We start from the raw sequence: 23,303 nt of genomic DNA, 5'->3' as shown, positions 1-23,303 counted from the left end.
CTTGTTAACACGGGTGTTAAAGAAATATCTGTCCCAAAAATATCAACAGTGCTGAGACAGAAATGCCCTGGTTTAGATCCAATGTGCTGTATGAGACAAAATGCCAATATTTTGTTATGATCATCATTTGAAAGCTGAGCAATTGTAAGTAATTTGCCCAAAGCTCAGAAATTGTAAGTAATTTGCCCAAAGTCCCAATAGCTTTTAAGTGACAGAGGCAGGCTCCAACCAAGGTCAGCCAGAATCACATCTAGAGCTCTTGCCCCTACTCCATAGATCAGTGCTGCTCACACTCTCAGTGTTGAAGGTCATATTTTTTGTTTTGTTTTGCTTCATTTTAAATTTGTATTGCTTTGTAAATCTGTATTGCTTTGTAAATCTGTATTGCTTTGTAAATCTGCAATTTTGTGAAATCCAAAGAATATTGCCTGCAAAATAAAATTAAAACAAAGAATTCAAAATACAGTTCCGCAAATTTTTACTCTTAGAAATGACAGACAATATTAACCTATTCAAGTGTTATAACGGCACTCAATGTTTCCTCTTCACTCTCGATTCCTGTACTTCTCTTGTTGCTAAGCTGACCTGCACAAATTTCAGGGGCAGGATAAACTTCAGACCACAATTTTTAGTAGCATTGTAATCAAGCACAGTGGAAATTATGCTCCTTCTTTAATTAAAAACAAATTTTAAAAATTATTAAATCAACTCCAGTTTTTATTACTAGAACCTCAGTGTTATTGCTAGGCAGTTCTTTCTCAATTCCCTCAAAAAAACTAGTTTTCTCCAAGAAAACAAAAACATGGGGTTAAAAAAAAAAGAACATTTGTATGTATATCAACCTGAAACATTACTGTAATAACTAAAATATACAATTTTCAAAATAATTTCTCCTCTTCTAGAACTATAACTTGTTAAAGAAGAGAAAGAGCAAAGGGACTTATGAAATAGAATTTTCTTTAAAAATGGAACAGATCTAAATGGTACCACTAAAAGAGAAATAATTACCTATTAACACGTAAAGCAATGCTAATTTTTAATTAAATTGTAAATGGTTTATTTTTTCATGTTATTCTACTTAGCAACTTAAATCTCATTTAGCCGTAGTCTCAACACTCTGTTCCCTTAAAGATTGGATATGTGCCCTTTAATTTTACTGTCATGGAAGAAATATAGCCATTAATACCAGATAAGATTCAATGAGTAGCCTTATACAATATGCTCAGGTTGTTTCTGCAAAATTGGAAAAGCCTTTTCAGAATCATCTGCTGGCACTATCAAAACCATTAAATCAATACCACTTGGGCATATAAAGGTTGTTTGATTTTGTAAATCTTTTAGAAGTAGAAGACTAGACTCTCTTATGAATGATTGTGATGGACTGACTTGCTCCTCGCCTCTCACATGCAAATCCATATGTTGAAGATCTAAACCCAAGACCTAAGAATGTGATTGTATTTAGAGACAGGGCCTATAAAGAGGTATTAAGGTAAATAAGGCCAGATGGGTGTGCCCTAACGCAGTATGGCTGTTGTCCTTACAAGAAGAGATTAGGACACAGACAGGTTCATACTCAGGGGAAAGCCCATATGAGAACATGGCCATCTGCAAACCAGGGAGTGAGGTCTCAAAAGAAAACCAACTTGCCAATACCTTGATCTTGGACATCTATCCTCCAGGAAAACTGTGAGAAAATACATTTCTGCTGTTTAAACCACCCAATCTGTGGTATTTTGTTATGGCCCTAGTAAACTAATGCAATGATTGAAAATCTTTCACTAAACAATAATGAAAACATTACCACTCATTACTAGTCTCCTTATATTAAGAAAACATTGACAGTGGGTTAAAACCTGGTCTTGTGTATTATCAATCGAAGTTGCTGAGTGTGCAGAGGATATAATGAAAAAAAATAAATATTAATTAAATGATTGCTATCATATAATACATTAAATATATTTTAAGGTGGATTGTCAACATGGATCACCTCACTAATAATTCAAGTAATTCTCCTTGGAAAAACTGAACCCAAAATAGCACTCAACAAATTCAAATAAAATATTTAAATAACGTGAACAGGAGGTTTGGCAAGGAAATATTTGCCTAAAAAAATGTAAATGACAGCAATTGTATGATTTTTATGAAACATTCGGTGATAACAAGACTAAAGTTGAATAATTTATTGCTTCAATTAAAATGACCTATCATTGACTCTACTGATTCTTTTTTTTTTCTCATTCCTTTTTTATTTTTATTTTTTGTCTTATTGGGATTTCTTTTTCTATTTTTTTCTTTACTCTCAGCAGAATCAGAATCTACTGATTCTTGTAAACGTATTTTTATACTTGTAGTAATTGAATTTTTTTTTAAATTAGCTACTTTCTGAACTGAATTCCATGGAGTTAAATTTGAACAGTCACTCTGAAAAAAAAATGACACATCAGAAACAGGTTCTAATACAAAATTATATTCTTTCTGATGCAATATGAAAGCTCTTAATGAAATATCAGAAATAGCAGTATTCACAATTTAAAAATATTCTCGTTAAGTAATACATAGTAAAAATTGATGAATTTTTGATATAAAGAATAGAAAACAGAAAAAGAAAATTTTCAACAGTGATAACTCCATTGGCAAGGCCAGTGTTTTTAGTTAAATATATTTTCTTAATCTAATGTTTTATGTTGGTAATGAAAAAAGAATCTTAAATTTTAGTACTAATTTAGTTCTTCCACCGAAGCAAAAAAGAAAAACACAACTAATCTGATATAACATCTGTGTTTTAAGAAATTACGTTTCCTTTTGTGGGAAAAGCTAAAAAGATAAAACATTAATCAATTAATTCAAACATTGTAACTTTTAATTTTACAGCCTACACTATTTCTCAATTCCTCTTCTTTAAAACATTTTAATTGAGCCAGTATCTAAATATTATCCTGAATTTTTTATTTTTTGAGATGAAGTCTCCCTCTGTCACCCAGGCTGGAGTGCAGTGGCACGATCTGGCCTCACTGCAACCTCTGTCTTAGGCCTCAAGCGATTCTCCTGCCTCAGCCTTTTGAGTAGCTGGGATTACAGGCATGCGCAGCTGGGATTACAGGCGTGTGCCACCATACACAGCTAATTTTTGTATCTTCACTAGAGAGGGGGTTTTGCCATGTTAGCCAGCCAGGCTGGTCTCAAACTCTCTGACCTGAAGTCTTCCACCCGCCTCGGCCTCCCAAAGTGCTGGGTAAATTACAGGCAGGTGTAAGCCACCACGCCTGGCCATGGATTTTCTTCAAAAGAGAAATTTGTTAGTTCAACTAAATCAACAGGAAATATATGATTTTTCACAATCTATTTTCTTCCAAGATTATTTTAAGCACTACTAGAAATACCATGAAATACCTTCAGAACTAGGAATGTATCAGTGTAGGACTATCACTGTCACCCTCGGTTAAGGAAACAGACATTGATTAGGTCACTGTCTCTAAATTTAGGAGGATTTAAGTTTAAATATTAGGGTAGTTTTATGCAATTGAGATATTATTCTAACAAGACAAATCATTTGTTTGAATACAGTATCCTTTCCACTATCAAATGGGCTTTCACTGTTCAAAATACCTTACGAGGTGCATAAATTATACTTTTTTGTGAGCAATGAACAAAGATCAGCCTTCATATGTAAAGAAAATGCAAACAAAAGCCATCAGTTTTAGAATCAACTTTTTAAAAAGTATTTCTGGTTCCAGTAACCCCCCCTAAGTAATTCTTAAATTTTTCCTGGATTAATATTATGAGGTTTGAAAACTTAGTTTATAGAACCACATCAATAGTGTATTAGCAATAGTACTAGTTAAATTCTAAACACTGTTTCTAAGACAGTGAGGCAAAATATAAAATAATTAAAATATTCATTTATAATAGCTTTGAGTTTCTGCTCTGCTAAGTATCGGCTGTGTGATGATTGTATAATTATTTAAATAGTGATTCCAGGGGCCTTCAACTAAAGCCATCAGTGCACTCCATAAATTTGGAGTGTTCAAGAATTTGTACTTTAAAAACAAAATCTCAACACTGGTTATTGACTAGGCTGAGATTAGCATCCTCAAGTTACCCCACAAAACTCAAGATGTTTCAGCATGTTTGCATTGCTGGTGAGGCTAGGTGGTAAGCATCTGTAAAGTTTAATTTTTGTGCTGTTACAGAACATTCAATGGGACTTCTATTTTCTTCTTTCTGTTTCAACATAGTTACGTTATATATTTTTCCCCTTTTTCTACAAAAAGATTGTTTTCATTGGTATTTTTTTTTCTTTTTGTGGCTGTTGGGGTGATCAGACCCAATACCAGGCCGTGGGGCTACAAAGTCCGTTGGAGTCAAAGGAATCAGAAAAGACAAGTTAAGAGAGAAAATGGGACCGGGGGCCAATGCTAGTATGGAGGCTGTGAAGGCCCTGAGCTCTGGGCACACATGCTATTTATTGGTGCTCAAACAAAGAAACAGTGGTGAGGATGTGGGGGTTGAAAGGAAGCAGTGTATCAAGCGAATGAGCTACAGCTGTGACCATTTAGCATTTTCTTTGAAACATATAGCTACTCGAGATAATGGGAGTGCTAGAAGCAAGGAGCCCGCAAGTCTAGACATATTTCAGAGGCCATGAGGGGTTTTAGACCCTGGACCCTGCACATGTTCCAAGCCTTGCCTCCGTTTCTCTCCCAACACTCAGCTTTTCTCCCAACAGTGGCCAAACATAATCTACATTATCTATATTCTCAATCATCTTCTACTTCTTCATCCCCAGGACAGACATTTCACTGATCATTTCCCCTTTCACTTGTATCTAACTACCCAAAGGAGAAGAAATTGACACAATGGTATAAAAAAGATACCTGCACTTGTATGTGTATCGCAGCACCGTTCACAGTAGCAAAGATATGGAATCAACCTGTGTCCATTAACAGATGATCCGATAAGAAAAATGTGGCATATATACACAATGGAATACTTTTCACCATAAAGAAGAATGAAATCATGCATTTGCAGCAACATGGATGGAACCGGAGGCCATTATCTCAAGTGAAACAACTCAGAAACAGAAAATCAAGTCCTGCATATTCTCAGTTATAAGTGGGAGCTAAATAATCTGTACACATGGGCATAGAGTGTGGAATGAAAGACATTGGAGACTTGGAATGGTGGGTGGGTGGGTGGGAGGGGAATGGATAATGAAAAATTACTTAATATGTACATTGTACTTTATTTGGGTAATGGTTAGACTAAAAGCTCTGACTTCAGCACTATCCAACAGATCCATGTAACAAAACTACACTTGTACCCTTTAAGATTATACAAATAAAATTTTTAAAAAACTTTTATACCTTTATGTTTTGTATTAATTGTCCCAGTCATTTATTAAGTCATTCACTAAACATTTATTGAACACTTACTGTGTGCTGAGAACTGTGTTGGGCACTAAAGATACAATAATGAACAAGACATAGAGTCTGTGCTCACAGCGATTTCAGTGGGGACTTATAGACAAATAAGTAAGCAGGTTCAAAGGGTGGCGTTTCGAACAGCAACATAGACATCATCTGGGATGATGTCAGAAATGTAGAATTTCTGGCCTCACCAAGGATTTCCTGAGTCAGAATCTGACCAGATCCCTTAGTGATGGGTGTGCACACTTAAGCTTGAGAAGCACTGTAATAAAGGAAATGAAGGGCCTCAATCAAAGCATATAAACATTCACAGTTCTCTGATAACCTAAAATAAACATAATTTTTAAAACCTGCATTGTTGCTGGGTGCGGTGGCTCACGCCTGTCATCCCAGCACTTTGGGAGGCTGAGGTGGGTGGATCACCTGAGGTCGAGAGTTCGAGACCAGCCTCACCAAGATGGTGAAACCCCGTCTCCACTAAAAATACAAAAAATTAGTTGGGCATGGCTGTGTATGCCTGTAATCCCAGCTACTCGGGAGGCTGAGGGAGGAGAATCACTTGAACCTGAGAGGCAGAGTTTGCAGTGAGCCAGGATCAGGCCACTGCACTCCAGCCTGGGCAACAAGAACAAATATCTCTGTTTCAGAGAAAAACAAACAAACAAACAAACAAAAACCTGCATTGTTTTCAAACAAGACTTTTTCTTACATTCCCTCAGTTTATGTTCTACTCAAACTACGCTCTTTGCAGTTTCTAAAAATACACTTGGTTTTCTGAATCTTTTATTTTTCCATGCTTGTCTCTAAACCTAGAATATTCTACTGTACCTGTCAAGTTCCTTCTCAAATAATACTATTAGTAGCAGTCAGGATGACGTTAGTTAACTTTGGTTGAGCGCATACTATGTGCCAAAGGGCTCCTCTAAAACCTTTATGTTTATCAGTTAATTTAACACTTATGACCCTGTTTGAGGAAGGTACCGTTATTATATTCATTTTACAAATGGGGAACTGAGGCACAGAGAATTTTAGTAATAACCACTCCATTACAAAGCCTTTCTCTATTCTCTTGGTGGGATACAATCTATTCCATCTCTAAATAGCCTTAAAGCTTTCTCTATGACTCACCTAAGAAACTTGTCACCCCTAACTCATGGTTATTTCTATGTTTCCCTCATCATGCTCTGCTACACATTAACCTTTTCCCACTACACCTTAATCTCCTGTGGGGCTTAAATATTTCACATCCATGGCACATATTTCCATGGGATTTTTAACACTGTAAGGGTTCAAATATATTTGTAGCATTGACTAATTTAATATTTTATAGTATATGTTTCCAGACATCAATTATTATGCTTTGGAGATTGAAAAAATTATATGAAACAAGGTTTACTTTGCAAGATTGTTGTAATAGTGACTTACATGTTGCTTTAGAAATTGTTTTAGCTTATTTTCTCTTTTTCAGAATACAATTTAATTACAGTATCAACCTGTTCTTCTCACTTATTTATTCCTCACCTATTACTGCATTTGTATGGCTTTTACCTCAGCTTTTTATAAAATTCAACCAAAATAAATTATACCACATCTAGTGTGGTCAAGCCACTATGACTAGAGGAAGGTGACTAGAAGAATGTAACCCAATGATGTCCAAAGAACATGGAAAAATTGAACAGAGGAAGTATTCAAACACATTACAATACGAGAAAGACTGAAGTTGTAAATTAAGGATTCAGAGTCCACCAAGAAAAGTTATTGAAAAGAAATCACCACCCTACTATACTAGTGAATGTTTTCTTGATCATTTTGAGTCAAACAAAACCTCCAAGAAAAACTGCTTAAAAAATATACAAAATAGGTTACCAAAACACGAAGAAAACCTAACTAGTCTTTTTCTTTGGGACATTACATGTAGAAGACATCTAAAGACTGACATTTAAGGAGTTTAAGGTTGGAAAATGTTTGCAACGTATTAATTTTAGTTCCCAATCAACTTCATTTGTGAAGAGATTAGCTAATAAAGCCACCTATGTTTTTTTCTTGAAAAAAAATTCAAGACAGAGAAAAGTGGCTCACACCTATAATCCCAGCACTTTGGGAGGCCTAGGCAGGAGGATTGCTTGAGGCCAGGAGTTTGAGACAAGCCTGAGCAACATATGAAGACCTCCGTCTCTACAAAAAATAAAAAAGCAGCTAGATGTGGTGTCACTAGCCTGTAGTCTCAGCTACTTGGGAGGCTGAGGCAGGAGGATGACTTGAGCCCAGGAGTCCAAAGCTGCAGTGAGCTCTGATCACACCACTGACCTCTAGCTGAATGACAGAGTGAGATCCTGTCTGTAAAAGAAAAAAAAAAAAAAGACATAGCCCAGCTAAGAGATGAATAAAAAAATGAAGAATACATTAATAGGTACAGTTGGCCCTCTGTATTTGTGGGTTTCACATCCACAGATTCAACCAACCATAGATCAAAAATGTTTAAAAAAAGCTGGTGTGGTGTCTCACGCCTGTAATCCCAGCACTTTGGGAGGCTGAGGCCAGTGGATCACATGAGGCCAGGAGTTCGAGACCAGCCTGGCAACAGGTAGAAACCCCATCTCTACTAAAAATACAAAATTAGCCAGGAGTGGTGGTGCATGTCTGTAATCCCAGCTACTCCGGAGGCTGAGGCAGGAGAATCACTTGATCCCTGGAGGTGGGGGTTGCAATGAACCGAGATCGCACCACTGCCCCCCAGCCCGGATGACAGAGTCCATCGCAAAACAAACAAACAAACAAACAAAAACAACTTTGAAAAAAAATTAAACATTACATTTTTTAACGTAAAGGAATTAGTGAAATGTTGAATCAAGTACAGTGCAAACTGTGGCTCAGGAGAGGAAGTGATGGCTTCTAGACATGTCATTATAAATCTCTAGAGGCAATCAACTTTAAAAAAAACAAAGAAAAACATTTATTTTGCTTTCACTATGGATCAGCAGACAAAATTCCTTCTAAGAAGCCATCTTACTTTAACACTAAAGATAATGAGTTATCATTAACAAATGCATGGCTCATGGAATATTCTGCCACTGAAGTAAAGTTAGATAATGTTTTAATAGTTTTAGCGTTTTCAGTTTGTACAGTAATCAATAGGGTTGCAAGATTGCATATGTAGAATATGCAATAAACTCATGGAGAATTTAGAGCAGACCATGTTTCTGCACATTCTATAATTTAATAAAAATATACATAGACAAAAGTATTGTATGAACCCTTTTATTATTTGGCTTTCTTTCAAGTTTATAAACTGCTTCCTTCTATTTTCCTCCCTGGTCAAATGTTATAAAATATATGAGTGTATTAGGTGAAATATGTTTATATAAGGGTAGCATAATAATTAATAACTGGATCAGTAACAGATAAATTGCTCAATTACATTATCAGTTCCAAGGAAGATAAAAATATAATGCCCTTGAACAAGCATAACACACCTTACAATCTAATGAATAAGAATTTTTACAAATTCCCTTTATGGGGAGATGAGTAATTTCTATAGAATAATATATCAACGTACGTTTGGTTCATAGCAAAATAATTTGTAAATTATCTGATATAAAGGTTTGTATACCATTGGTGGAAGGCTAAGTATACATATTTGTTGTTGTCATCATTAATATCTGAGCATTAACATTTGGGTCAAATATGTCTTTTAGAGATTTATTATTCTTTCTGCCTTTTCCTGAATTATCGGCTATGTAGCCACAGAAGTAGAAGAAAAGCAAATGGGCCCAAATGTTATGATAAAGATACCATGAGGTGTTAATTTTAAAAATAAACCTAGTCCCAGGAAAATAGAATGGTGCGGCTTACCTACGAAGAAAATGGTAATAATATAGAACGTGTAGTAATATGTTTAAAAAGTTGGATTATATATACAATTGATGATGTTTAAGTGATACTTCATAAGAAAAAATAAAAATCAACAGAAAGCCACAGCTCTCTGATTAAACCATTTTATAAGTATTTTATGTGTTCTGAAAAGTAGACTTTTCACTCTATACATACCTAAAGAAGACCCAGAATTTGAAAATTTCTATTTTTAGCCACTTATTTTATTTATAATTTATATAAAAACAATTCACAATGATATAAATAAATATATGGTTTTGATATTAAATTTGGACCGATCTCAACGTATATTGTGAAGGTTCATAGATAAGCTCATGAAATAATGACGTTATTTCATTGTCCGGAGTTTCTTTTTCCACTGACAATACCTTTTTATAGCAATAATTGCCTCTAAACCCCAATTACTAAACTTCGTCACTTACAGTTATGTTCAGGGAAAATGTTTAAGTAAAGATCAGTCTTCAAGTCTCCTGAGAGTCTTAGTTAATCTATGTCAAGGCTCAAAATTCTTTTGATATTCAGTCAATACTAGTTTATTCAGGATTATTGAAATCTTTGAAGTAACCATTTGATAGGATGATTTGCCTTTTAGTAGGATTCACTGACATTTAATGGGAAAATAGATATTCCTTTTTCTCTTCATCTTCTGAGTTCACTCCCACACAATAGAAATATATATTTTAGCTTTGTATGTTTTTCTAATATTTCTACTCATCTCTTTAAAACATAAGCATAAAACCTGAAACTCTTTTTTACCCAAAAAAGCTAATCCTGGGGTCTTTTACTTTATGTTTCCTAGGTGTTCCAGTTCTTCTCAATGGTCCCAACACAGGTAGCTCTGCACCCTCCCCCTGCCCCAAGGTAATAGGTCTATTTATTGAGCTAATTGTGCCTCTGGATGAAACATACATGTGAGAAATGGGAGGAAAACAGTATAAAGACAAAAATCTACATGTAGTCTAGAACAAAGAGACAGAGAACACATGGTAGGTGACAATTTGAGAAACTTCAGCTAATAAAAGATTTAACTTACTTTTTAGCATAAGGGGCAGCAGACTTTCTTTAAAAGACTCGCTGGTGAATATTTTAGGTTTTGTGGGCCTGGATTTGATAATTGTGTCCATGAGTTCATGCTTCTATTTTTTGTTTGTTTGTTTGTTTTGTTTTTGTTTTTGTTATTTGTTTTGAGACGAAGTCTCACTCTGTCTCCAGGCTGGAGTGCAGTGGCACGATCTCAGCTTACTGCAACCTCCGCCTTCTGGATTCAAACGATTTCCTGCCTCAGCCTCCCGAGTTCATGCTTCTGCAATCATTCAGTAAGTATGAGGCATTAACTATGCTATTAGCACTTTAATGGAAGCCATGGTGAGTAACAAGATATGTCATTCTTTTCTTCAAAGAGTTTGCAATTAAGTAGAAGGAAGAAAAGCTCAATTCTCACCAAGCAACAATAAAATTAGAATACTGTTTGAGAAACTGTTTAGCGCAGTCTCCACTAGTATAAAGTTTAGTTTTAGCGGGGTTGACACAAAAGTGTAACAAATCAGACTGAAGAGGTCAAGGAGGTCTTGTGCAGTGGCTCACGCCTGCAATTCAGTACTTTGGGAAGCCAAGGTGGGAAGATCACTTGCGACCAAGAGTTTGAGACCAGCCTGGGCAACATAGCGAGATCTTTTCTCTATGGGGAAAAAAAGAAGTCAAGGAGACCTGGAGTTTAATGTAGCTACTGCTCAGACACCAGAGCACTATGAAAAAAGCTTTCTACACAAGAGGGATAATTTGTGTCCAGAGTAAACTTAGCATGTTCATGGAAAAAGAAGTATGTTATAGCTCTGAAAATCATGGACTCTAGAGCTGAAAATTTGTGGCTCTAAATCACAGTGCTGCCCCTTCTCAGCTGTAGGACCTTTAGCAAATCGCTCAAACTCTTCCTTTAATTGTCCTCATCTATAGAATGAGGATAATTATGGCTCATTGTGTGATAAGATTATCATAAAAATAAAATATGCTGATAGTATGGCATTTGGTAAGTTCTAAATAAATGTTTACTATATTATTATTATTAGACACCCAATACAAAATAAGCAAATAGCTTAAAACCAATATATTTTCAGAGAAAAAAAATTCAGATGAAGCAATTGCTCAACCCATAAACAATTCATAGTATGACTAAGAACTCTTAGGATGTTTGTAGCTTCCTTATTGTTTTCAAGTGCGTGCAAACAATGGTTTTGTTTGTTTGTTTTACATATGTGTGGGGGGGATCTTCATGTGGCAATCATTAATGTATAACGCACACATGATATAATGTTTATCCCTATATTTCTCTGTTAAAGAGAAAGTGAAAGTAAAAGAGGGATAAAAAGAGACAGGGAGAGAAAGAGTGAAAAAACACAGAGGTTTGGGGCATGTTAAAATATTCAAACATACTAATTTTGTATTTCCCTCTAGCTTCCCTGCCAAGAGGAATGATTTTCCAACCACTACTAACCAGCAAACGCAGCATGTAAGTGTCTGACAATTCCTTCCAGGATAGTTCTTTACAAAAGGGACTGCAAAATTTGCAATGCCAATATTTTAAAAAGTAAATATGACTGAGTAAGACTTATGTACAAGAAGCAAAATATTATTTTTTGCACTAATATACTTAATTTTACTATGCATAGTATTTGTATACCCACAACTATATACTATACAGAAATAGTTCTACTATAACTATGATAATATAACAATGAATATTTGGTTAGAATTTTAAAGTTTATGTATAACAATAAATAATAAATATTCCTCATGATATAATACAAAGATTTTCTTCTTTTCTAAAAGAATGAACACCTCAATAGGCAGTAAAAATATTTATATTTTTCAAATAATGGAATATTTGGTGTAGGGGTTCTCCATATACACAAATTTTCTGTTCACCAACTGACTGCCATTTAACTTCAAGGGATGGCAACCAACTTCTAGAGCTAGCTAGCCTATTTTGTAAAAAGATGCATTCCATTTGTCTAGTTTTTTATTTGTGATTATTCTCTCCTTTTTTGAAATGATTTACATCATGGCATTTATATTAACGAATTAAGGATATTGTGAGCAGCCTTTCAGCTAAGTAGCTAAAGCAACAATGTCACCAGTTATCAATATTTGGAATTCATTTTTCAACCAGAAAATATTTAATAAGCAGATAAGTTATAAGTACTGTATAACCCATGAGAAAACTAAAAGGTAAATCACTTATGAATCCTGTCCTAAAAAATGTACAGTCCTACAGGAGCTACATACGTATCATATGTACATAAATCAGTAAGACTCTAACAGTGTTTTAAATATGTTTTTTTAAAATATGACTAGTGAGCATGACAGATATAAGGAGTGATTGTGACTTATGATTTGAAGGGACCAAACTTAATAATCACTACATAGTACATTACAGACATCAATAGAAGAGACTGATAATAAAATAATAACAACCAGCCACAGCTCAAAAGCAGAAGCTTGGATGTCCTCACATCGTGCCCCGTGTCAAGCATTCATTCTTTAGTCTATCACGACAATGACTGAGAAACCTGAGGGAGGGGCTGCAGAAATCCAGAAAGGAAGGGATGTTCAAGCAGTTCAGCTAGTATGATTTACCTACTAGCATAAAAACATTTTAATATTTAAAAACTATTTTAATACTTTAAAAACCACCAGTAGGGAAATAGGCTAAATATACGCTCTGCTATTCTGAGATAGACCTCAAAATATGAACTGCATTTTAGCTGTTGAGTATGTTATATGAGGCTGAGAGTCGAGGTTTATTGAAGAACTCAATGTGTCATTTTCAAACAGGTGACTTAGAAAATCACATCAGTGAATCCATACAAACACTGTAAAATTGTAAAATTACTATTGCAACCTATTGCTTCCAAATTGTGACTTTTACCATCTTTGAACCCCGAATTCCTACTAGATCTCTTGCTTTCTGTGACTACCTTCTTTGGTGATCTATTTTGCTTTTCCTCTATTTCTCAATGACTGTGGCACAACTCCCCAGAGTGGTGACTCTAATCACTTTCCTAATTCAGACAGCTCTAGATACAGACTAGAAAAATAGTGCACCTTTATTTTTGGCCTTTGACCAGCACCTTACCATCTAACGTAGCCTGCCACAACTCCACTACCCCAACGGTGAAGCTTAACCCAATTTTCATATTGGGATTTGTGTGAGAGTAACTTGAAATTGACATCATAGAGAGGTAATTTTTCTCTTCTTTTCTTAAACCTAAGTGAAGTATAATCTTACATTCTCTTCATTTTTTTTCTGTTGAAATAACTGGCATGGATCTAAATGCAATTGCACCTTTTGTCTGTTTTTATTTGAAAAAATATGGAAGTACCACTTTATTAAACAAGCTGTGTAGAACCTATTTCCCTTCCATGTTCAAATGTCATGAATATTTATGAGCCCAGAGATGAAAGCAGTAAAATAAAATGAATTGGCTTGAGCCAAATACTATTCTGCGATCTTTTCCAGTTCATTCAACTGACTGCCACTTGACCAAGACCTCACTCAAATGAACTTACACGTTAAACTACTCTCTGAAAAATTGATTTCCCAAATGTTTTCCAATTACAAAATTACATGGAGTTTTGCAGAAGCAATCTGCAAAGCAATCAATATTGGTAAGACAAATTTGGTACAAAGTTTTAAAAATCAAATACAGGTTATCATCTGTTGGTTCTCAGGCCCTCATGCCCCTTCCAACAGTGTGCTCTTATAATTGGTTGCATTTTAGTTCTGAAAGTCTCTGAAGAGGAGCCTCCTACTCTGTAAGAGAAATTTGCATTGTTCTCTTGACCATGTGACTTGTGGGGCCATCCTATGGCAGGAGTTTATTTCATGACTCCATTGTCAGCTGTGTGAGCATTTGACTTTCTCTGGTCAATAAAATGTGTGCAGAAGTGATGCAAGTAAATTCCAAGCAGCAGTTTAACTAGCTGTTATATATTATTGCTTACTCTTGTTTTCATCATCTGCCATGAGAATAGTGTGTCTCAAATACAGCCTGTTCTTTCATATCAAGTTCCAGAATAGCTCTATGGAACTAAGACACATGAAACATTTAGCTAAAATATGCAATATGAGTGAGAAATAAACCAGTGTATAAGCCATGGAGATGTTCAGGTGGTAACCGAAGTAAAACCTTATAAAATTGACACTGAAAATGAGATTCTTTCATAATATCACTCTAAAATATGTGACACTGGCTTTTGGGGCTGGGGGAGGAGGTAAGTTCAGAACTGTTATTGAATCTTTAAAAAGCAGCCACATCATGAGCTAAAGATGCAAAATATTTTGTAAAATTTTTACCTATGATGATTGTAAGGCAAATAATGTGCTAAATGTGTTGTAGATTTCATCAGATGAAGGTTGGAATAAGTAATGTTACTGAGAAGACAATTGTTTTTAGTGACCAAGACAGCCTTAACATTCCTCTAATCTTAACTAAACTTTAGATAGGTTTCTTTCTGACTATAAGTTCCTGACCTTCTTTCTCTTAAAGCATTTACTTTAGAAGATTTGCAATTGTAAATTCTTTTTCTGCCCCTTTGTGATGCACATCTTTCCAAGGACCTGGAAACCATTCTTTTGACATGTGCAATCATCAACAAACATACAGCTCCTGTTTCCCAGTCTCTATAGGAATATAGGTGCCAATTAGCAAACACAGTAGTCTTAATTACATTGACCAACCTCCCAACAATGTCTTCCAAAACTCTTCCACTTACCCCAGTGTTTAAAAATTCTCCTGCCTGTTTTCCAGCTGAGTTGTGTTCAGTATCTCTCCCTATTGCAATAGTCTCAACTGATATATTCTTGCCTGTTTAACTCCATCTCGTGATATTTTTCTTTGACATTAGCTACATTTGACCAACTGCTACAGGAACTAATTTGGCTTAGAAAAGTGTTGGCTGAAGATGGAGAAGGGAGACTCCAGAAATTTTAGGACTTACAAGGTGATGGATGGAATAGCTAAAAAATAAATTAAGGTTCAGCCACAGAGCAAAGACCAAATCCAGTAGGTAGCTATCAGTAACCTTTGTTTAATAAAACAAGCGTAGCACCTTTAATTTACCCTAGAAATTCTTTTCAATGGACAAAATGTCTCGGGATAAAGAGACCGATGGTATAGTGCTCTCCTCTAACAACTGGCCAACTCAAATGGCCTGTATCTCAGTTTAGAGGGAGAAGCATAGCTCAGAAAGAATCGTGAGTCAAGCTATTAGCACAATTACCCTGACTAGAATCAAATAAATACTTTGTTGGCAGAGTTTTTGAGTGAGTTGCACTGCCAAAAAAGCTGCTAGCTTAAATTAAAAGATACTGTGGCTGTTCAAGGTGTACAATAAACTTTGGGCTGTCAAATTTCCATGGCAGAATGAAGGTGGGAAAAAATCTCTCAGGTTCTAAAGAAGTCATGTAATTTAATGTCCTCTTTGTATATGACCAAGAAGGATAATGGAAAAGGAAGAATTTTTCAGAGAGTGGAGTCAAGAGCCAAGAATCAAGGAAGAAGCAACTCTCATGAACTAGAACTAAGGCTCAATTGGGAACATTCCCTACTTCAAAGTTAGGGGCTATATTAAGAGCAATATTTTATAATTTCTACCAACAAGTATCTGATATTTGTTTCCAGTTCTTGCTGCTTCTGAATTGGAGTAATTATTATCGCCATTTTTTCTCTGTTTAATCACTAAGCCTTGGGCATTTGGAAGACAGAATCTCATTTTTTTTCCTTTAAAATTTTAGTTTCTTAACCAAAATGTACTCCATGTAGAGGCTATATGAAGACCTTGGGTCATTCATTGCTGAGCTTGAATGGAGGTTTTACACTGTCCTTTTCATGAAAAAAACTGTGTTGAATTTTGCATAAAGAGGGAGAAAGAAGGCAAGTGAGTATTTGTGACCAAGAAAATGCACTGTGGTGCATAACATTTTTGTTCTCAAATACATTTTCCTCTATTTATGAGAGGAACTTACATCTCCTCTCATAAAAGGGTAAATTCTATACCCTTCCTTTATGAAACTCAACCAGCCACACTGTGAGTTGAAATGACAAAGGCCAGTTCAAAGCAGAAACTTTAAAAGCCATTGTGTGTGTTTCTCTCAGCAGTCTTGCTCTTTTACTCTGTACTGAAAATGGTATATCCAAAATATGTTACTCCTGCAGCCTGAAAAAGAAGACACATGGAGAAGACCTTCAACTACATTGAAGCTGCCAACACGTAACAGAGATAGAAATATAGTATAGCTAAAAACCGCAAATATCCTGTGGGTGTTTGCTGCTATAGAATAACTGACAAGCATAGTGCTATGCCTACAAGATGGAAAGCCTGAAAATTAAACTTCACCTGATCCGTTTCCATCTCGATTGTGATTAATTACCGTCAGTGGGAGATTTCTTCAGCATTAGAAGAAATGTGGGTTGTTATTTTCCCAGAAATACCACGTTCTCTCATCCTTATCTCAGCCCCATGAGCAATGACAGCTTCTTATAATTAGTGACCCACAGATAATATTGCTTTTTTCTCATTCGCTTCTGCCTAGGGGATAGTAATAACTATTTGCTCTTATTATACTCTGAGTAACATTGCCCTTCTTTTTATTCATTTTTGTTCCTGAAGTCCTTCTACTTTCTAACACTTCTATAATAAATTTCCTGTATTAAATCCCTTTCTGAATGAAATACCTAGAGTAGACTGACATCAAAAAAAAAGAAGTTTGGAGTGTCTGCTCCATGTTGGATAAAAAAACTAAAGAAAATCCAGGGAAATGTGAAGAATGCCAAAGAAATGGAAAAATGAGGACAGAAAAGAATACTGCTGCCTGGTAGGTATTATGTGATGACATATATTTAATCAATCATATGAAACAGACATTATTCACTAAATTGTCGCTATGAGGACACTTCAGTTCAGAGAGATTAAGTGAATGTCCCAAAATTATTCACCATTGACAGGGATAATATCACAACTCCTGGCTGTGTGTCTTTGAAGTCTACTTTTTTCAAATTTTAAACTATTTTAATAATTCAAAGATGAACTAAGATAAACTCTTAAGTAATATAAAATAGTAAAAAATAAGTGTTAATATGCGCAGCAAAGTAAAATATCATAAAATGAGATCTATAAGTAGGATATGCCCACAGATAAATGCAATCTAAGAAAATGTGTTGAAAAAGATGTGGTTTGCGCTGTATCTTAAAATATAGATAGAATTAGTGTAGGCAATAAAGAATACATTAAAATGTGGAGGTTCCAGAAAAGAAACACAAAAAGACAAACTAAATATTATTTGCTTCAGCAGCACTGAAGTTGTTGGATTGACAGAAGTTGGAATTAGACTTCTAAGTTAATGAGAGATAAAGTAGAGATATGTAACAGAGACAGCTAAGTGCTTTGTTGAGCTCAGCCCCAGCCATGGAAACTGAGTCTTTGAAATTTCCTAAACAGGTTAGTTATTTCACTGGCAATATAAAGAATAGATAAGATCAGAAGAAACTCAAATGGCATATTAGTTGGTATGCTTTTGCGTTAATCAAACATTGACTTGATAATGTCCAAATGCAGAGGGTTGCTGGTAGACATTACTATTCATGCAATCGAACGTTCAAAGTGTCTAAAAGAGTGGTAGAAAAGATAATCTGTAAGTCTCATAAACTTGTAAAGCCTCCTGTTTATAGGTTTTGTTATAATCTTTTTTCAAAAAGTAAGCTAAAAGTTGCAAAACTTCTCCAGTAATCCTGCCAGTATTTTTTCACTTGTTACTCTTCTTCATACATAACTAAAACCTGTTCTGCTTTAATAAAGATTTTTTTTTCTTTTCTTTAGGTTTCTGTGGCCATAGGTCAAGCTGGAAAACATTTTTCCATAAAACCGTGTGCAATTTCATGCCATAGGTGAAAGAATAGCCCAAATCCACAAGGTACTGTTATGTCCTACAGATTCTTTCACAGTCATTATTGATGTGATTTACAATTAATACGTGATTGTTTCACATTACATTATATTGTAACACTGTATTACATTATACCATGCAAAGCCCAATTAATGTCTTCTTTTTTATATGCATTGTCAGCAGAATCTACTAAAGCCTTGAGTGTATATGATGTGTGTTGTGGGCTGAATTTTGTCCCTCCAAAATTTTTATGTTGAAGCCCTAATTTCTGGAACCTCCGAATATGACTGTATTTAGAGATAAGACCTTTAAAGAGGCAATTCAATTAAAAATAAGACCATTAGGTTGAACCCTAATCTATTCTGACTGGTGTCCTTATATCAAGAGGGAATTTGGATGTACAAACAGAACCAAGGATGTGCAGAACCAGAGGAAAGATCATGTGAGAACACCACTCTAAGTATCTGCAAGCCATGGAGAGAGGCTTCAAAAGAAACTGAACTTTGACAACACCTCTATCTCGCTCTTCTAGCCTTTAGAACTATGAGAACATAAATCTCGGTTTTTTAAGCCATCCAGTTTGTAATACTTTGTTATGGCCGACACAGAAAACTAATAAAAGATACAAAAATACGGTAAATAATGCATGTTACTTGATAAAAATCAAGTAAGAAACTTTTAGTACATAAATTAGGTAAATAAAATGTAAAATGTTTATCTTCAACTTCTATACAAACATGAAATTTACTTTGAACTTCTCTGAATTCTCATATTTCTTCTTTAATTTATTCGAGGTTCAGATAATGAGTGTATTATAAACAGGGTCTCAAACTTAATTTGATAACTGAAAGTGACTATGTTGGTAATTGAATTTCAAAGTTATATCTTTAGCATTTATGTACCACAGAAACATTTCACGATAACATTCTAAAATTAATGAATCTTCCCAGAAAAGTGATTCCAATCATTTGAAACTTTTTACTTATGTACGTGATAAATGTAATGCAAACATAAGCCATTCCACAAATACATCTAAATATTATATCACAGGATATAGCATGTAATATATTTCTATAGATCAGTAGGAAATTCATGAAAATTCAAACCAAGTATAAGTTTTGTAAGTCACACTGTACTTTTCCATTGCTTGTGTTAGTATTTAACTTTTCAAGTATTTTAGTTCTGTTTTCCCCAGCCAGTCTATAAATTCTTCAAGAATTACTTATTGTACCACCTACAGCAAAATCAGAAACATGTACAATATAAGTAATCTATAGTCTGTATAGATAGAATGAATCGATAATTCTAACAGCATATGAAAGTGAGTTCCTAGAAATATTTACATATGTATATATTTAATTATATATATATTTAATTATATATATATATATTTTTTTTAATAAAGATAGGTCCTCACTGTGTTGTGGCAACTAGTCTCAAACTCCTGGATCCAGGCAATCCTCCTGCTTCAGCCAAAGTGCTAAGATTACAGGTGTGAGTCACCATGCATGCCTGGCCGCTATGAATTATTTTTTTTTAAATCACATTCCGACCTATGTTTCTACCTCAGTTTGGCTTTTTATCCCAGTATGTCGGATGATTTCCACAAAAATCTTTCAAAAAGATGATTGATGTTGATGTCTTTAATGCAACAACATTGAGACATCAAGTGGAGTTACAGCTAATTTGTGAAGTAGCTTGAAATTTCTATAACTAATGGTGGTGAGTAGACATTACTTTGGATTTTTAACAAGTTTCAACAAAATTCAATGTATACTTAAGTATTATAAAAGAACGTAGTGTAGTGGTTAAGAGGTAAGATCCTGGAATCAAATTGCCTGTGTCACCATTTATTATCCTTGGAATTTGGGCAAGTTATTTATCATTTTGTGGCTTTGCTTTCTTGTCTATGAAGTGGGCCTGAACATATCTACCATATAGTGATATTAGGAGTATTACATGCATTATCTTTGTCAGGACATACTGAAATATGTTTGTTTCTAAATATAATCTATGGAAGTGCTTGCTTGTTAAGTAAGTGAATAAATAAATAAATAAATATTATATTGTTTGCAAAGATTCTACCATTCAAAAAGTATTCTTTTTCTCTTTCATTAAGTTTTACCCTATGCAAACAATTCCCTGCCAGATTTGTTGATGGAAACTATCACTATGAAAACATAAAGTCAACTTTTACATTTTTAAAAAATCGCTGAAAAGTTGTTGAAAAACTTGTTGCAAAGAAATGATTGCAAGTAATGGAAATATGGAGAAGCCACAAAGAGACATAGTTTCTCCAGTTCTTAAGTTTTATTCCCTGTTGACTAGACCAGTATCACTGTCTTTTATCTCACCTAGATTCACCAAAAATATCTAATCATTTCAAATCTTTCATTTTTCTATCCCTACCTATTTCAACACATAAAAATGAATAACTTGATCAGGGCAAAGTATCTACAACAGTGTGAGAATTCTGCTGTTTCAGTCAGAATTTTTCCTCTCGAGGCAAGTCTGTCTATACTTAATCTTTCCTATTTCTTTGGTCTTCTGATCAAAGTTTGTTCTGACTCTTTTAGTAAATGCATCGGTCATTCTCCTTTGATAAAAACCAGTTCACGGACAAATCAAATGTATGCTTCTCTCATCTTATGCAATTCTATGAAGAGTCACATAAAAATGAAATCCAGTTCTAGGATATCAAAGAATCACCAAGTTAAAGGAGAAATTGAGCTCTAAGGGAAATAACTTCCTATTGAAACAACAACAAAAAATCTGAAGTCCAAGGAGAAAAAAAATAACCTTTAGTAATTGCCTTGTTATTGTTCAGTGTATTCTTTTTAGCTTTCTTCAACCCCTCTTGTTAAAGGGCTCCATGATGAACTACATTCACTAATATAAAAGCACTACATTGTATATATGTGTGTGAGTGCATCACAAGACAATTGAAAACACATACAATACCATAACAAATTAACATATGAAAACAATTTCTTTAACATACTGGTTTCCATCCCCTCTTAATCATATTGAAATTAATGCATGGAAATGACATTATTCAAATTGTATTCCCTGTTTAGTATAAATGCAAGAAAATTGCATTAAAATTGATCTATTTAATATTACTAAGGTAGTATTTGATGCTTGTGAAATTAGAATGTTCTTAGCATCCATTAAAAGTATACACGTTTAGCTCAATCCTATCAAATATAAAGTAAAATAGTTAAGATCATTGAAATTTTGACATAATTTTACATGTCCTCACATAATTCAAAAATAGAAAAATTTTACACATACTAAGCATCTCTTTGACAGGGAGCTTCTGACCTTGAAAGGCACATTATTCCAGTTAATGAGCAATTCCAAGGGTATATCTTCTATGTAAGCTGAACATGGTTGCCCACTGAGTGCAGTTCATTGGTCCTAGATCTGTTCTCCAGAGTCTTGCAGAAAATATTAAGTCATTATTTTACATGGAAGACCTTTAAGCACTAAATATGCTACTTTGCCCTCCAAATTGCACTTTTCCAGAAGGAATATCTGGCCACAGTTAAAGCATATATACAGGCTTTCATTAATGAAAACAGAATCAGAGTGTCAATTTGATGAGTTATCTGTGTCCAATTTGGATCCTTAGGGAAGAGTTCAACCCTGAACCACACTGATTTAATTAAAATGTTCTAAAATATTAGCTAAATAAGCCCCCATTTAAAGTCCTTCAAATTCACTTTTAAAGTCAATTCAGCCCTTTAGACATGCTCTTAATGTTTAGCTTCCTGCATCTCTGCTGTAGTTGCTGTTTTATTTTATTTTTTCTTTTTCCTCCAGCTGTCCTCAATATAAACTGATGGGAACAGCACACATACAATATTGTAAAATGCTCATTCCCGTTTTTGGACTGCTGGCCAAGCAGCTCTTTCCCATTGAACATTGGCAGCACAGTGTGATTTCTTTTATGATTTTCCATTTCTATGAGTTTTCTTTGCAATTTGGCCTAGAAAATGGGATCCTGGGAAGTTCTGAGGGTCTAATAACCAGGGGCCTTTGGAATTTATCAGAGGCAGAAACGATGCCAGCTCAAATGCAAGCATTTGTATTATTGTCCTCTTCAAAAATAATGGCAAATTCTGGGATTTATTGTTTTTTTACTAGGCCGAGTAAGTAAATATTTCAAATAGAGGATGTTTGAGTGTCATAAATGCAGTGAAGTTTTGAGACCAAAGGATCTAAGGTGGCTTACAATACTTACTGGGCAACATACCATTACATTTTTCCTCAAGCCCTCAAATAATTATGTACTATAGTATATTAAAGATGCACTATAGCACCAGTGGTAACAACTTAGAGAGACCTTTCTGAACACCTGAGTTCTATCTACACTATACCCTTCAGTCCACTGACATAGTTAGTAGAATATTTCACAGCTACATTTTAGGATATGTAACTCAAAAACCCTTAAAATCATATTTATTTGGTTGTAATGTCTTCATATATAAATGTTTTATTTATTATCATCCAAATGATTTGAAAATTGTTTTCTAGTTTTAAGAACCTCCAATGTCTTTATTTAAGAGGGAAATTTTGTATTTCCCCACTTGAGCACTACAAACCTACCATTTTGAGTACCCAGTAAAGTGATGGATATGTATTTTTTTAATGTCTTAGTTTTAACTGACTATATAACGAATATGTGTTATGAACTAAATATATGAATCCCTGAAAGTTTATATGTTGAAATATTAACCCCCGATATGTTAGTATTAGGAGGTGAAGTCTTCAGGAGATAATTAGGTTATGAGGGGAATCCCTCATGAATGATATCAGTATCCTTATAGAAAGACACAGGAGGCCGGGCGCAGTGGCTCACGCCTGTAATCCTAGCACTTTGGGAGGCCGAGGTGGGCAGATCACAAGGTCAGGAGATCCAGACCATCCTGGCTAACACAGTGAAACCCTGTCTCTAATAAAAACACACACACACACAAAAAGTGGCCAGGTGTGGTGGCGGCGCCTATAGTACCAGCTACTGCAGAAGCTGAGGCAGGAGA

The sequence above is a fragment of the Gorilla gorilla genome, chromosome 3 (genome assembly GCF_029281585.2).
Source record: "Gorilla gorilla gorilla isolate KB3781 chromosome 3, NHGRI_mGorGor1-v2.1_pri, whole genome shotgun sequence".
NCBI classification, from domain to species: Eukaryota; Metazoa; Chordata; class Mammalia; order Primates; family Hominidae; genus Gorilla; species Gorilla gorilla.
The sequence above is the reverse complement of the archived record's forward strand: the minus strand, read 5'-3'. Positions refer to the sequence as shown.